The sequence below is a fragment of the Macrotis lagotis genome, chromosome 6 (assembly GCF_037893015.1).
Source record: "Macrotis lagotis isolate mMagLag1 chromosome 6, bilby.v1.9.chrom.fasta, whole genome shotgun sequence".
Classification (NCBI taxonomy): domain Eukaryota; kingdom Metazoa; phylum Chordata; class Mammalia; order Peramelemorphia; family Peramelidae; genus Macrotis; species Macrotis lagotis.
The window spans coordinates 199148486-199165020 of NC_133663.1; the positions used below are offsets into that span (position 1 = coordinate 199148486).

The 16535-nt window shown below is 31.5% G+C and overlaps 1 protein-coding gene and 1 pseudogene across 1 annotated transcript in view; one reads left to right on the forward strand and one right to left on the reverse strand.

The window, feature by feature from the left end:
* The window catches only part of ROBO2 (roundabout guidance receptor 2), a 795143-nt gene that overhangs the window by 152409 nt on the left and 626199 nt on the right, over positions 1-16535 (forward strand).
* On the reverse strand, positions 6604-8029 carry LOC141491366 (5'-AMP-activated protein kinase catalytic subunit alpha-1 pseudogene; annotated as a pseudogene).

Below are 16535 nucleotides of genomic sequence, written 5' to 3' on the forward strand. Positions count from 1 at the left end.
AAGGATAAAAGATACATAATAAAATAATAATTTTAAAAATATTGTTTATGGATTAAATGGACACTGCCCTTAAAGACAGAATGGAAGGAAGAAGAGGAATCTTTTTCCTTTTAGATCTTCCAGATTTTGATAGTTTATAGGAAGAAATGAATGAAGAGAGAAAGAAAAAAGTAGGAAGAAGGATAGAGGAACAAAGAAAGAAAAAAAGGAAGAATGACCAAAGAAGGAAGGAAGAAAAGCAGGAAGGCAGGAGGAAAGGAAGAAATTATTAAGCACTTATTGTATGTCGGCACTAGTTATACAAAGAATCCCTGTCCTCAAGGTTCTTATAATTTAGGGAAAGGCAAGGCAACCAAAGGGATCAGTGGTGGAGAAGAAGGTACCCAATAAACATGAGATGCTAGTTTTATAGCCCAGAAAATCAGAGATATAGATAAAAGACTGAAAGGCATCCAACCCACATCCTTACAAAAATTGGAGGTGCTAGGAAAAATTCAATAGTGGGAGAAAGGGAGGTTATGGGTTGGTCCTTGAGAAGTAGGTTTTTTGTTTTTTTTTCAGGGCCATGAGGCCCCAGGTGCTGAGGGAAATTCCAAGAAGAAGTAGTAACAGAAAAGGCATGGTTTTGAAGTCCAGAAAACGAGGACAGTAAGTACTAGAAAGAGCATGAAGTGTTATGAGTTTTCTTCTTCTTTTCCCTCTTCTAGGAATAACTGGCCTCAAAATACATTGTAGTACAAAACAGGCAAATGTTCTTCTTATGGCTTTTATTCTCTTTCTAAACTCCATCCTACAATCATTTTCTTTTTCCATTCAGTTTATTGACAATACTCATTCCTTTAAAAAGAGAAATCATGCTCCATGTCCTCCAAGTAAATTTTACATACATCCTACTTGAATGTGTCAGGTTGCTATGTTTGATATTTCCTATTAACTTTATCTTTTTTAATCTTCCTTTAAAGTATTTATATAACTCTCCTACAATTTAATAAGTACATTGAAGGCAAAGAACATGTGATGATTTATCTTCACAACCCCACAGTCTAAGGCCTAGTAGATATAAAAGCTCCATAACAAATATTTAATTGAATTAAGTATATTTTTCTACACCTATTAGGGTAACAAACTACTAATATATTTATATATGTTATTAAATATATAACCGCTATATTTTATATATGTAAAAATACAATATAGGCATTATTAAACATATAAAGAGTACACTTGACTGTGTAGCTATAGGCAAATGCAGTTTACATCACTTTTAAAATTCTATATTTATCATAGTCTTTTTATTTTCTTATAAAATGTTATATGTGATCCTTAGTTGTTTGGAATTTTTCTGTACATATGGTATGGCTGCTAATATACATCTTGTAATTTGGCTCCTCTGATAAAAGTTTGAATCTTTGTTAAAAATAAAAAAACAACAAATGCCATATATTAGTGAGGATTCTTGAATTATCACAAAGATAACAAAAAGCTTACACACATGTACACATGCAAACATAACATATGCACACAGACCTATTAATCTAACTCTGACTAAGAAGACATTCTGGCAAGTAATTAAGGCAATATCTTGTTGTGAGATCTTTAATTGAGTGTCTTTGAATTATTCTTTATACTGTAATATTAATTTTTTTATCAATGATGCTTTTATCCAAAGTCATTGATTGCATTCTTAGTAAATAATTTATTTATTTATTTATAAGTTAAATAAATAAATTCACTTATATTTTTAAATTATATGTAGAAATAATTTTCAGCATTTATTTTAGTTGTTTCCTCCCTCCCTCCCTCCCTTCCCTCCCCCTATCTTGATATAGGCTGCAAATATACAGTTGTGTTGCAACTGTTTCCATTTTGATCATGCTGTGAAGGAAGAATCAGAGCCAAAAAAGGGAAAAATCACAAGAAAGGGGGAAAAAAATTAAAAAGGTGATATATTTTAATCTTCATTCAGATTCCATAGTTCATTCTCTGGGTGTGGATGACATTGTTTATTGCAGTTCTATTAGAAATGTCTCTATTTCTGGGAAGAGAAAAGTCTACTATAGTTCTTTGTCATACAATGTTCTGTTAAAGTTTACAGTGTTTTCTTGCTTCTGCTTACTTCACTCAGCATCAGTTCATTTAAGTCTTTCCAAGTTTTTCTGAACTCTGCTTGTTTTTTGTTTTTTATAGAACAATAATATTTTATTATATCCATATGTTACTACTTGTTTAGCCGTTCTCCAATTGATGGATATCCCCTCAATTTCCAATTCTTTGCCACCACAAAAAGAGCTGCTATGAATATTCTTATTCATGTGAATCATTCAAACTTTTTTTGTGATCTCTTTGGGATTCAGACCTATGAATGGTAAAAGAGTATGCACAGGATTATTGCTCTTTCTGCATAGTTCCAAATTGTTCTACAGAATGGTTGCAATAATAGTGCATTACCATCCCAGTTTTCTCATATTCCCTCAACCATTTATTTCTTTTTTCTGTCTTATTAGTCAGCCTTACAGATGTGAGTGACACCTCATATTTCTTTTAATTTTTAATGATTCAGAGTATTTTCTTCATATGATTTTAGATAGCTTTAATTTCTTCATCTAAAAATTGTCTTTGCCCCATTGAGGAATGACTGGTATTCTTAAAAATTTGACTCAGATCTTAAAGTATTTTAGAAATAAGATCTTTATCAGAGACACTGTCTATTAAAAGTTGTTTCCCAGCTTTCTGCTTTCCTTCTTTCCTTCTTATCTTCCTTGTATTGGTTTCATTTGTGCAAAAAAAATTTTCAATTTTGTAATTCAAACTATCCTGTTTGCATTTCTTGACATTCTTTTTTGTTCATAAATTCTCTTCTCCATAAATCTGACATGTAAATGACTCTTTGCTCTTCCATTTGGTTTATGGAATTACCCTTTATGTCTAAATCATGTACCTATTTTGACTTTATCTTGGATGTGAGATGTTGTTCTGTGTCATGGATATGTCATCAGAAGAGCAGAACCTTTCCTGACATCATGAAAATTAAACAAATAATGATGATAAGATAAATAACAATACTTGCTCACTGCTCTATTAATATGCAATTTCTCTGTGATTCCATCCTTTTCATACTAAAATTGGCATACTGATCTCCAGTTTTCACAGCAGTTTTTGTCAAATAGTGACTTTTTGTCCCAGAAGTTGGAGTCTTTGGACTTATCAAATAGTGGGTATAGTAATTTGCTACTGTGTTTTGTGAATCAAATATAATCAACTGATCTATCACTATATTACTTAGTACCAGACAGTTTGGATGACTATTGCTTAATAATATGGCATTAGATCTGGTACAACTAGGCCACCTTCCTTTGCATTTTTTTCATTAATTCCCTTGGTAAAAATTTGCTATATTTTATCTTTTGCCCTTCCAGGTAAATTTGGGTATTATTTTTTCAAGCTATATAAATTAATTTTGGGATAATTTGATTGCTATGGCATGCTATGCATACATTAATTTAAGCAAAATTGTCAGGTTTTAGTTATATTAGCTGTGCATATTCTTGAGCAGCATATATATTTCCATTTGTTTGGATTGTACTTCTATGTAAAATGCTTTGTAATTTTATTCATATAGGTTCTGGGTTTGTCTAGACAGGTAGAAGTAGATTCCCCAATTTGTTTTTGTTAAATACAAAAGATTTGAATGGAATTTCCCTTTCTTTTTCATTTTTTTGATTGATATTTTATTTTTCCAGTTATATGTTATGAAAGTTTTTCAGCATTCATCCACATATATTTATGAGTTACACATTTTTCTAGCACCCGCCCCGCCCCGATCCCTTAGTGGCAAATAGTCTGGCAAATGTACATATACATTCGTGTATTACATCTTCATATGTAAGGTACATTGTGAAAGACAAATTAGAACTAAGAGGAAAGAAGAAATCATGGGATAGGAAGGAAAAATTTGAGAAGTTTTAAAAAAGTGAACATATATGTGTGTGTGTGTGTGTATACACACACACACACATATGTTCAGATTCTGTGGGGTTTTTTGTTTTGTTTTGTTAAGTTTTTCCTCTGAACATGAATGGCATTGTCCATAATATGTCTCCTAGTGTTATCCCAGATCTCTGAAGTTCTTCTATCATAGTTGATCAACTCACAATATTATTGCTAGTGTGTACAGTGTTCTTTTGGTTCTGCTCCCTTCACTTAGTATCAATTCTTGTGATTCTTTCCATGGTTCTTGTAGAGCAATAGTATTCCATAACAGTCATCTACCAAAACTTGTTTAGTCATTTCCCAATTGATGGACATCCCCTCAATTTCCAGTACTTTACCACTACAAAAAGAGCTGCTATAAACATTTTTGAACATGTGAAAATTTTCCTCAAAATTCCCCAAATTTACATAGAAGAAAAAAGATCAAAAATGGCAAGGGGATTGGAAAAAATTGCAAAAGAAGGTGCCCTAGTAGTACCAGATCTAAAATTATATTATAAAGCATCAGTCATCAAAACTATCTGATACTGTCTAAGTGATAGAGTGATAGATCAATGGAAATGATTTATTTTGGATAGAGGCCTAGCATTTATATTTCTGGTTCAAAGGGAATGATCAGTTTTATTGCTTTTTGGGCATAGTTCCATATTGCTCTCCAGAATGGTTGGATCCATTCACAACTCCATGAATAACACATTAATGTCCTAATCTTCCCACAGCCTCACTAACATTGATCATTTTCCCTTTTTGTCATTTTAGCCTATCTGATGGGTATGAGGGGTATCTTAAAATTGCTTAATTTGTATTTCTTTAATCAATAATGATTTGGAGCATATTTTTTCATATGATTATGTAAAACATTATTTTTTCTTTAAAAAACTGCCTGTTCATATCCTTTGACCATTTTTCAATTGGAGAATGACTTGTAACCTTATACATTTGGTGCAATTCTCTGTATATTTTAGAAATGAGACCTTTATCAGAACCCCTAGCTGTGCAAATTGTTTTCCAGTTTTGCTTTCCTTCTAATTTTGGCAGCATTGCTTTTATTAGTGCAAAACCATTTTTTAAATTTAATATAGTCAAAATCATCCATTTAAAAATTCATAATATATACTGTATTTTGTTTGATCATAAATTCCTCACCTTTTATGGACAGAGTATTTCTTAATCTGGTAATTGATCTATGGTATTGCCCTTTATATTTATATCCTGTACTCATTTTGATCTTATTTTTATATAAAGTATGAGATATATATCTATGCCTAGTTTTTTATGTTATACTATTTTCTAGTTTTCAAACTTTTTTTGGTTATGTTGTGAGTTATTATGCCAGAAACTAATGTCTGTGGGAGATGGTCAAATAGCAGATTAGTATGGACATTCACTCTGTGTCTTGCACTAGGTAGTTTTGATGATTGCTACTGTACTGTATAATTTTAGAACTGATAAAGCTAGGTCACATTTCTTTGTATTTTTTTCATCAATTGCCTTGATATTCTTGACCTTTTGTTACTCCAGATGAATTTTGTTACTATTTTTGTAATTCTGTTGCTCTTTGCACTGTGCCACCTAGCTGCCCCTGTAGTGTTTTTAATAGGAATGATTGTTGTTTTTTTGTCAGAGTTTTGTTTGGTACCTACTGAGATAATTTTGGGATTTCTACTGGTTTTATTATTGATATGTTTATGTTGAGTGTTTTCCTAATATTCCTACATACTTGATATAAATCCTACCTAATCATGATGTATTATCTAGTATTTACTTGTTGTAATCTCTTTACTAAAATTTTATTTAAGATTTTTATACCTATGTTCATTATAGAAATTGGTGTATAATTTTCTTTTATTTTTGGTTTAGGCATCAGTACCATACTGGTGTCAAGAAAGGAATTTGGCAGAACTATTTTTTAAATAGTTTATAGAATTAGAATTAATTTTTCTTGAAATGTTTGGTAGAATTTACTTGAAAATCCATGTGGATCTGGAGACTATTTCTTAGGGAGTTTATTGATGGTTTCTTCAATTTCTTTTTCTGAAATGGAGTTGTTTTTTATTTTTCTCTTTTGTTAATCTAGTTAGTTCACATTTTTGTAAATATTCATCCATTTCATTCAGATTGCCAAATTTCTTGGCATACAGTTGAGAAAAATAGTTCTGAATTATCTTAATTTCTTCCTAATTGGTAGTGAGTTTACTGTTTACATTTTTTTAGTTTTCTAGAGACTCATAGGGAAGTCTTTATTGACTTAAATTTTGAAGTAAAAATTTAACAAAACAAGAGAAACTTAAAGGCTTTTGAAGTAAAACAGTAATAGTATACAAATCTCCAGTGTTCAGTAAAATAGTCAAAATTCAAATGAACTTGAGAAACTTAGACTTCATTGTGCCTTTTTCATTATACATCATATACCTATTGAAAAATGGACAATAAAATAATCACAATTCAATTCTTCATGTTAGCCTATTAATCATCTTCCAATCTCTATGTAAATTGCAATTAGAAAGGGCTATTCTTCTCAGGGCCATAATTATAACTTGATTACAAATGGAAGCATTTGGCTATGATTTCTTCATGCTTATTGCTATGAAAGAAATTAGCAAACTTTTATGTTTACTGTGCAAGAATTTTTATAAGATTTGCACTTATTAAAAAAAACTCTACAGTATGACTTCCTGGTCTTGGGGTTAAGTCATCTGTAGAAGAATCATGTGAAGTCACTCATGCGGTAAGTGAAACATCTAAGGATCTTCTTTGGGCTTCAGTATCTGAATCATTCTTTTGTCAAGATCGATAATTGTTCATAGAACCTGATCTTTGTGGAATAGAAATTCCAAATTTTTCTTCAGCAAATTCATCATCATTGATTCTGAAGTCCAGTAAGTAAGTACTTCTGTCTACCTGTTATAAATGTAGACTTATTTTTTTATGAGTATGTGCTTGTTACTGGATTTTTCCTTCGATCATGTAAATAATATGGGTTTACAAATTTCCATTCATAATCCAGTTGTTTAATTGAGTGACAAACTTTTACAATGATATCATTTGATTGACTTTGACTTCCAATTCCCAAATGCCATTTTGTTTTCCTCACACTCTGGTGTTTGGATTTCTGAGGATTCAATTCATCCAGTATATGATGTGATCTTGGTGTTTCAGCAACCAAGAATGACACTCTTTCAGAATGTATGCCAAGATAAATGATGATCATCTAAGAAAGAATCTAGTGGACTTGTAACCAAGTCAAAATTCTTGGCCTCATATTATCCTATTATCTGTTATGAGGGGATAAGCAACTGACAAAGGGTCCTAATGGTTTCTGCTGAGAATCTCTTCCTCTGCATATTCAATTTTTTCACATACTTTTTTAACAGCTTCATCTCCAATCATGGTTGAATTACATGATGATCCTCAGACAAGAGATACTTTGGAAGGTCTTGTTTAAACCACCCATGTTCCCTGTTATCTCTGGGTATGGCCCTCTTCATTAGATCCGCCTATAGCATATGTTTCAGAAATCTAATCAAAGAAGACTTCAAGTACTGAGGAGTATAAAAAATCCCATCACATATCTTCTTAAAAAAGATTTGGCATATGATTATCATCAAGTAGAAGAGTACCACAAAATAAAGTTTAGAGAATAACATCATTGCTCCAAATATCTACCTGTGGACCTGCATACAACCAAAATTAGTTACCTTTGCATTCATGAATGCATAAAAAAGAAAATTTTCAGGTTTCAAGTCTCTATGTTCCTGGGACAATAATCTACGCAAGAAAGGACTTGCTGAAATAAACGTGGACTCTTTCTCATTCAGCCTTCCATGTATACAGTTATAATTTAAAAACTCTCCCTCAGAGACATATTCCATCACCATAGAAAAGTAAGATAATATACTAATGACCTGTGTATCAAGTCACTAATGATAGTTGGATATCTGGAAAATTTTAGGTTCTGAATTTCTCTATGAATTTTTCCTAACACATCAAGATTTTGAATTTTCTCTTGATTTGGGATCTTCTCTGCAACTTTGTGCCCAGTCAATTCATTGCATGCCAGTGTTGGCCTTGCTGATTTTCACAAGAACTGTAAGGCAGTTTCTTCGTGTGAGCTATAGAGCAATTTTCCATATCTATGACAGAAAAGGCAAGAAAAGGGAGGGCTCTCCTCTCCCATTCCCTTCACTTTGTCAAAGGTGCTGATCCCCAGTGTGTCCCCCAGGATGTAGTGGGGAAAGGATGTGGAAGAAGACAGAGAGGAAAGGGAGAGGAGAGGAAGAAAGAAATAACAGGGAAGGAAAGGGAAGGGAGAGAGGAGGAGGAAGAAAGAGGGGAGAAAGAGAAGGGGGAGGAGAGGAAAGGGGTAAGAAATAGGAAAGAAAGGGAGAGGACAGGAAATGAGGAGAAGGGGTCCCTTTTCATTTTTGATACTAGTAATTTGTTATTCTTTCCTTTTTTAAAAAATTAGATTAACCAAAGATTTATATATTTTATTGGTTTTGTCATAAAATCAACTTTTAATTTTATTTCTTATATCACTGTTTATCTTGCTTTTAATTTTATTAATCTCTTAACTTTTAGAATTTCTAATTTGGCATTTAATTGGGGATCTTTAAAGTGTTCTTTTTCAAACTTGCGTAGTTGCATGCCCAATATATTGATCATTTCTTTTTATATTTTATTCATATAAGAATGTATAGATATAAAATTTCCCATAATAATTGCTTTGGCTGCATCCCATAAATTTAACTATGATATCTCATTGTTGTCAATTTCTTGGATGAAATGGTTGATCCACTCATTCTTTAACTTTAGGTTATTTGGCTACCATTTAATTTTTAGTTTATCTTCCCATGACACTTCATTAAATGTTACTTTTTATTATTCATGTTATGAAAAGCATGCATTTATTATTTCTGCCTTTCTGCATTTGAATGTAAGGTTTGTACACCATAATACACAGTCAATTTTGGTTTAGGTACCATGTAGTACAGAAAAAATATATATTCTTTCCTATCCCCATTCAGTTTTCACTAGAGGTTTATCATATCTGTGTTTTCTATTTTTAATTGATATTTTTTATTTTTACAATTGCATGTTATGAAAGTTTTTCAACATTTATCCACATGTATATGCATATTTTAAAGTTACATAATATCCTTCTACCCTTTCTTCCCACCTGCTTCCCCTCAGTGGCTAACAGTCTGTTGAATATTAAACATACACATTTGTGCTTAACATGTTTACAGATTAGTCATTTTATGTATGAGGAATTAGGGTTAAGGGGAAAGAAGAAAAATTATGAGATAGAAAAAAAACATAAAAGAAATTTTTAAAAAAGTAAATGTTGTGTTCATTCAGATTCTGTAGATTTTTTGTTGGTTAGCCTGTTTGCTTTGTCCTTCCTCTGCATGTGGATAGCATTGTCCATCGTAGGTCTCCCTGGGTTGTCCTAGTTCACTGAACTGCTGAGAGGAACTGCATCCATGAAGGTTGATCAACTCTGCTCCCTTCACTCATCATAGTTCCTGTAATTTGTTCCATGCTTCTCTAGAGTCCAACCATTCATGGTTTCATATACAACAATATTATTTCATAACATGCATATACCATGCCTTGTTTAGCCATTCCTCAATTGATGGGCATCCCCTCAATTTCCAAGTTTTTGTCACAACAAAAAGAGCTGCTATGAATATTTTGGAGCATGTGGGACTTTGTCCATTTGTTTTTATGATTTCTTCTGAATATAGACCTAGTTAGTATGGCTTTGGGCATAGTTCTATATTGCTCTCAAGAATGGTTGAATCAGATTACAATTCCAACAACAATATATTAATGTCCTAATCCTCCCACAATCTCTTCAACAATCATTTTCCCTTTTTGTCATTTTAGCCAAGCTGATAAGTGTGAGTGGAACTTCATAGTTGTTTTTAATTTGCATTTATCTAATAAATAATAATTTGAGCAGTTTTTCAAATGGTTTTATTTATATAGCTTTGGTTTCTTCATTTGGAAATTGTCTGTAACCTTATACATTTGATGCAGTTCTCTACATAATTTAGAAATGAGACCTTTATCAGAGCTCTTAGCTGCGAAATTTGTTTCCCACCTTTCTGTTTTGCTTCTAATTTTGGCAGCATTGATTTTATTAGTGTAAGAAATTTTTAATTTGGTATAATCAAAAATCATCCATATTGCAACTTATAATGTACTCTATTTCTTTCTTGGTCATAAATTTCTTCTCTTTCCATAGGTCTGATAATTAGAATTCTTCTTGGTCTGTTGACTGGCCTATAGTATTGAGATTTATGTCTGAATACTGCACCGAATTTGAACTTATTTTGGTATAGGGTGTGAAATGTGAACCCACGCCTAGTTTTTGCCATACTATTTTCTAATTTTCCCAACAATTCTTGTCAATTAGTGAGTACTTATCCCAGAAGCTAATGTCTTTGGGTTTGTCAAATAGTAGATTTCTGTCAACATTTACTACTGTGTGTTTTGAATCCACTGATCCATCACACTATTTCTTAACCTGTGCCAGGCAATTTTTATGACAGTTACTTTATTGTACAGTTTTAGACATTTTGTTGCTCAAGATGAATTTTGTTACTATTTTTTCTAGCTCAGTAAAATAGTTATTTGGTAATTTGATTGGTATTGTGGAGAATAAGTGCTTTAATTAGGGTAGAATTGTTATTTTTATTATATTAGCTTGACCTAACCATGAGCAATTGACATTTTTCCAATTGTTGGGATCTGATTCTATTTGTGGGAGAAGCACTTTGTGATTGTGTTCATACTGTTTCTGGGTTTCTCTTGGAAAGTAGATTTACATGTATGTAATTTTGTGTCCAGTTTCTTTAAATGGAATTTCTCTTTCTTTCTCTTGTTCTTGGACTTTCTTGTTATTTAATAGAAGTGTGAATGATTTATGTGGGTTTATTTTATATTCTGCTCCTTTGCTGAATTTTTAAATGTTTAAAGTAGTTTTTTAAATGATTTTCTGAGTCCTCTAAATATACCATCATATCATCTGCAAGGAGTGAAAGCTTTGTTTCTTTGTTGCCAATTCTGATTCCTTCAATTTCATTTTCTTATATTTTTAAAGCTAACATGTCTAATATTATATTAAATATAAATTATAATAATGGATATACATCCTAGGGATGGATGATGTCTTTTATCAAAGGTTTTTTTTGAGATAATCATATGATTTCTGTTGGTTTTATAATCGATATGTTCAATTACGTTTAGCGTTTTCCTAATTGGACCATTCCTGCTTACCTGCTGTAAATCCTACCTGATCCTGGTGTATTATCCTAATAATAATAACATTGAAATTTCCTTGCTAAAATTTTATTGAAGATTTTTGCATCAATATTCATTAGAGAGATTTGTCTATAATTTTCTTTATTTTGTTTCTTCCTGGTTTAGGTATCAGTACTATCTTGGTGCCAAAAAGGGAATTTGACAGAACCCCGATCACTCCTATTTTTTGAAAATAGTTTATGTAGAATTGGAATTAATTATTCCTTAAATGTTTGGATGAATTCAATTGTAAATCCTGGACCTGGAGACTTTTTCTTGAAGAGTTTTTTGATAGTCTCTCCAATTTCTTTTTTCTGAAATGGGAATATTTAAGTATTTATTTCCTTTTTATTAATCTTGGAAGTTTGAATTTTTTGTAAATGTTCATCCATTTCACTCAAGTTATCAAATTTGTTGGCGTACATTTCAGTAAGATGGCTCAGAATTATCTCTTTAATTTCTTCCTCATTGGTGGTTAGTTTATCCTTTTCATTTTTGATATTAGTATTTTAGTTTCCTTTCTTATTTTTAATCAGATTTTCCAAAGGTTTATATATTTTATTGTGTTTTTCATAGAATCCAACTCTTAGTTTTATTTATTAGGTCAATGGTTTTCTTGCTTTCAATTTTATTAATCTCTCTAATTTTCAGAATTTCTAATTTAGCATTTAATTGTGGGAATCTTTAATTTGTTATTTTTTTCTAGCATTATTAGTTTCATACCCAATTCATTGATCTTCTCTTCCCCTATTTTATTTATATAAGTATTTAAGGATGAAAATTTTCCCCTAATGCCTACTTTTGACTGCATCTCATAAATTTTGGTATGATGCTAATTATTATCATTTTCTTGGATGAAATGATTGATTATTTCTATGATTTGTTGCTTGATCCACTCATTCTTTAAAATTAAGTAATTTAGTTTCCAACTAATTTTTGGTTTATCATAACATGGTTTTTTATTACATGTAATATATATTACATCATGATCTTGAAAGTATGCATTTATTATTTCTGCCTTTCTGCATTTGATTTTAAGGTTTTTATGCCCTAGTCCATGGTCAATTTTTATAGGATTTATGTATGCAGAGAAAAAAGTTATATTATTTTCTATCCCCATTAAATCTTCTCTAGAGGCATATCTTATTAAAGTTTTCTAAGATTTTGTTCACCCTCTTAACTTCCTTCTTCTTTGTTTTGCGGTTAAATTTATCTATTTATGAGCAAAAATGGTTGATGTCCCCAATTATCAAAGTTTTGCTGTCTATTTCTCCTTGTAATTCACTCAGCTACATAAACTATTTTTAAAAACCAGGAGAGACCAGGGTTCTGTCAAATTTCTCTAAGAATTTAGATGCTATTTGACTAGGTGCATAAATATATAAGAATGCTATACTGGTGTTTTATAAGAAAATGTAGTTTCCTTCCTTAATTCATTTTAATGAGAACTATTTTTTTGTTTTTGCTTTGTCTGAGATCAAAACTTTTTTTTACTTTGACTGAAGTATAATATATTTTGCTCCAGCTGTTTACTTTTACCCTGTGTTGTGCTTCTTGTTAACATCATATTCTAGAATTCTGGTTATATTGTCCTTCATAGGGTTGTATACAATTTAATGCACTTGTCTAATATTTGCTTTGTTTTTTTTGCCCCTTTCTGTTTACCTTTTTATATATCCCTTGAACCTTGTATTTGCAGAATGAATTCTTTGTTCAATTTTATCAAGAAATTTTGGAAGTCTTATTTCATTAAACAGCCATCTTTTCCCCTGACAGCATATTCTGAATTTTATAGTTATAAATTCTTCATTCTAATCCAAGGTCAAATATGCTAGGTCTTCCAGTCTTTGTAAATCTGATTATTTCCTTTCTATTTAAATTGTTTCTTTTTGGCTGCTTGCAGTATTTTCTCCTTTATTTGAGAATGCTGGAATTTGACTGTGACAATCCTTGGAGTTTTTATCCTGAGCTCTATTTCTGGAGGATTTCTGTATATTCCTTCCATGGCTACTTGTCTTCTTGATCTAGCAGATTTAGACAGCTTTCTTTGATAGTTTCCTGAAATACATTTTCCAGGCCCTTTGTAAAATCTAAGTTTCTACTAGTGAAATGATTCATAAATTATCTCTCTTGGATCTATTTTTAAGGCCATTTGTTTTTTTCCTAAAAGGTACTTCATGTTTTCTTTTATTTTTTTCATCCTTTTTAACTTTATTTTTATGGAATCTTATAGTCTCATAGATTCGTTGCTTTCTATTTGTCCATTTCTAATTTTTACGGTTTTATTTTCTTCAGTTAGCTTTTGCAGACCTTTATGTCCAGGTACTGCATATGCAGTGGTTTGTTCTCAACTCAGTCCTGGCTTTTGCCCAAGTGTTCCCAAGGTTCATACTTTGTTTGGGTTTGAAACTCTCCTGCTGGCTTGCTTTATAGCTGCAGAGGCCTATGCTACTGTCCAGCTTTAGGACCGGAACTGCACTGTGACTAAAAACCTTTCCCTGGATTTTCTGTTCTCCAGCCTAGCTGGGCTTTACTTCCCTTTGTCCCAAAGAGACAGACCTTCCCTGAAGATAACTTGTTTTAACATTGTCTTTTTTCTGTGGGATGTTTAACTTTAATGTCAATGTAGAGGCTTCATATAGCCCTGTGTAGGGAAAAGCCCCTGAAATAAGTTAACTTCATGGTGCCATCTTGGCTCTGCCCCAGCAGTCCCCATATCTAAGATTTCTATATTTTTGTTCACCTTCTTAAAGATTCATCTTCGTTCATTTTGTGGTTAGATTTATCTAATTTTAAGAGAGAGGTTTAAATAGTAAACTATTATAAATGTGCTGTCTTATGTCTTCTTGAAATGCACTCACCTTCTCTAAGAATTTGGATGATATATCACTTGGTACGTGTATGTTTAATAATGACATGACTTCATTATCTGTGTTGCCTTTTAAAATTATGTAGTTTCTTTTCTTTTCCCTTTTAATGAGATCTATTTTTGCTTTTACTTTGTTTTAGATCTGGGTTGCTACTCCTGATGTTTTTATTTCTACTGAAATATAATTTATTTTCCTCCAGTTACCTTTACACTGAGTGTATCTTTCTGCTTTAAATGTGTTTCTTGTAAGAAACATATTGCAGTATTATGTTTTTAGTCTATTCTGCCATCTGCTTCCATGTTATGGCACAGTTTATCCCTACACATTTATAGTTAAGCTGACTAATTCTGCATTTTCCTCTTCCTGATTTTCTCCATTTCTACTTTTTTCTTTCTTTTCTTCTTATTCCTCATCAAAAATGTTTTGCTCCCTTTTCCTTCTCCTTTATCAGTCCGTTCTTCCTCTTTCTTTCTCTTTCCTTTCCCCCACACCCACTTCTCTGTAGGATAGGATAGATTTTTAAATCGAATTGAGAATTGTTCCTTTTCTGGATCAAAAGCTATTGAGAGTGGATTTGCTCAATGTTCATAACCTCCTTTATTTCCCACTACTATAATAGGTCTTTGTGTCTCTTCACCTGGTATTATCTATGCACTAATACCTGGCCTTCTTCAACTATAGTCCTTATTTTTAGGTTTTCATTGTTATCACCCTAACTTGTATCTACAATTCCTTTTTTGAAATATACTCCTTTTATTTTACCTGAGAGAAGTACCATTCTTAAAGGTTTAATGATTGATAAACAGCATTGCCTCCTGATTACTAAGTATTCTCTCTCTTTGGTATCATTAGAAATACACTTTTCAAGCATCATTAGTCACATAAAAAATAACTTTTATGCAATCCCATCTTTTCAAGTATCCTCCATGGAAATAAAATCTTCATAAGCCCAAGCATCATGCCAAGCCAAATCAATTGACATACTGTTTCTTTCTCCTTGCCTCAGGCACACTCCCTGCAATTGTAGTCAAAGCATAAAGTAAAGCAAATCTTTTTATGATCTTTTCATGTCAAATTCCTCTAAGTGCACTATCTCCCTCCATCTCTATAATACTCCAACCAAAGTATTATTGTCTCTCTCTGTTATTTCAGCAATCTAACTATGATTGTGCTTCTTACTTTAGTTAAAGTATGAATTAAGGCAAGTTCACTTCTTAATCCAACCCTTCTAAATGCACTACCCCCCTCTGTCCCTATTGTATTACAATGCTTCTTAACTAAAGTATATAGAAAAGGAAGATCACTTCATGATTTAATTATGTACAGAAGCTCTAAATTCTCTCCCTCCTTCTGTCTCTATTGGAAATACCACCCTCATAATCAACATCTTTTCATGTCTCATTTATACCCATATCCTCTAAGTACAATAACTTCAAGAATATGCAATCCTTTAACTATCCAAAGAGAAATAGAATTCTCAAGAGTTACAAGTATTATCTTCCTTGTAGGGTTGTATATACTTGTATATTGTATTTAATGTTGCTTGCAGTTTCTTTAAATGAAATTTCCTTTTCTTCCTTTTTGTCTTGGGCTTTGTTGTTCATGTATTAAATGTGGATGATTTATGTGGCTTTATTTTGCATTCTGCCACTTTGATGAATTTGTCAATTTTTTCAAGTAGTTATTTAGATGTTTTTCTAGGGTACTCTAAGCATACCTTTATATGATTGAAAAGAATAAAATTCTAAGTTCTTCATTTGCCTTTTCTTCTCTTATTGCTAAAACTCACATTTCTAATAATAAATTGAATAATAAGGGAACGGAAATCCTATTTTACCCTTGATTTTATGTTAAATTTTCCTACTTTATTTCCATTACATATATTATTATTGCTGTTTTTAAATAGATTGTTCTTATTATGTTAAGGAAAACTCCATTTCTGACTATTCTCCCTAGTATTTTTGATAGGAATAGATGTATTTTTGTCAAAAGTTTTTTCAGTATCTATTGAGATAGTCATTTATTATTTCTTTTGATTTTGTTAATATGTTCAATTATGTTGACCGTTCTCCTAATATTGAACCATCCCTGCCAATGTGGTATAAATTCTACCTGATCATGGTCTATTATTCTAATAATAACTTGCTTCAATCTCTTTGCTAAAATTTTATTTAAGATTTCTCTATCAGTGTTCATTAGGGAGATTTGTCTATAATTTTCTTTATCTGTTTTCGTTCTTCATTTCGTTTAGGTATCAACACCATATTGGTGTCATAAAAGGAATTTGTCAATTGTTTCTATGATTCGTCATTTGACTCAATGATTCCTTAAGATTAAGTTATTTAGTTGCCAAATAATTTTATC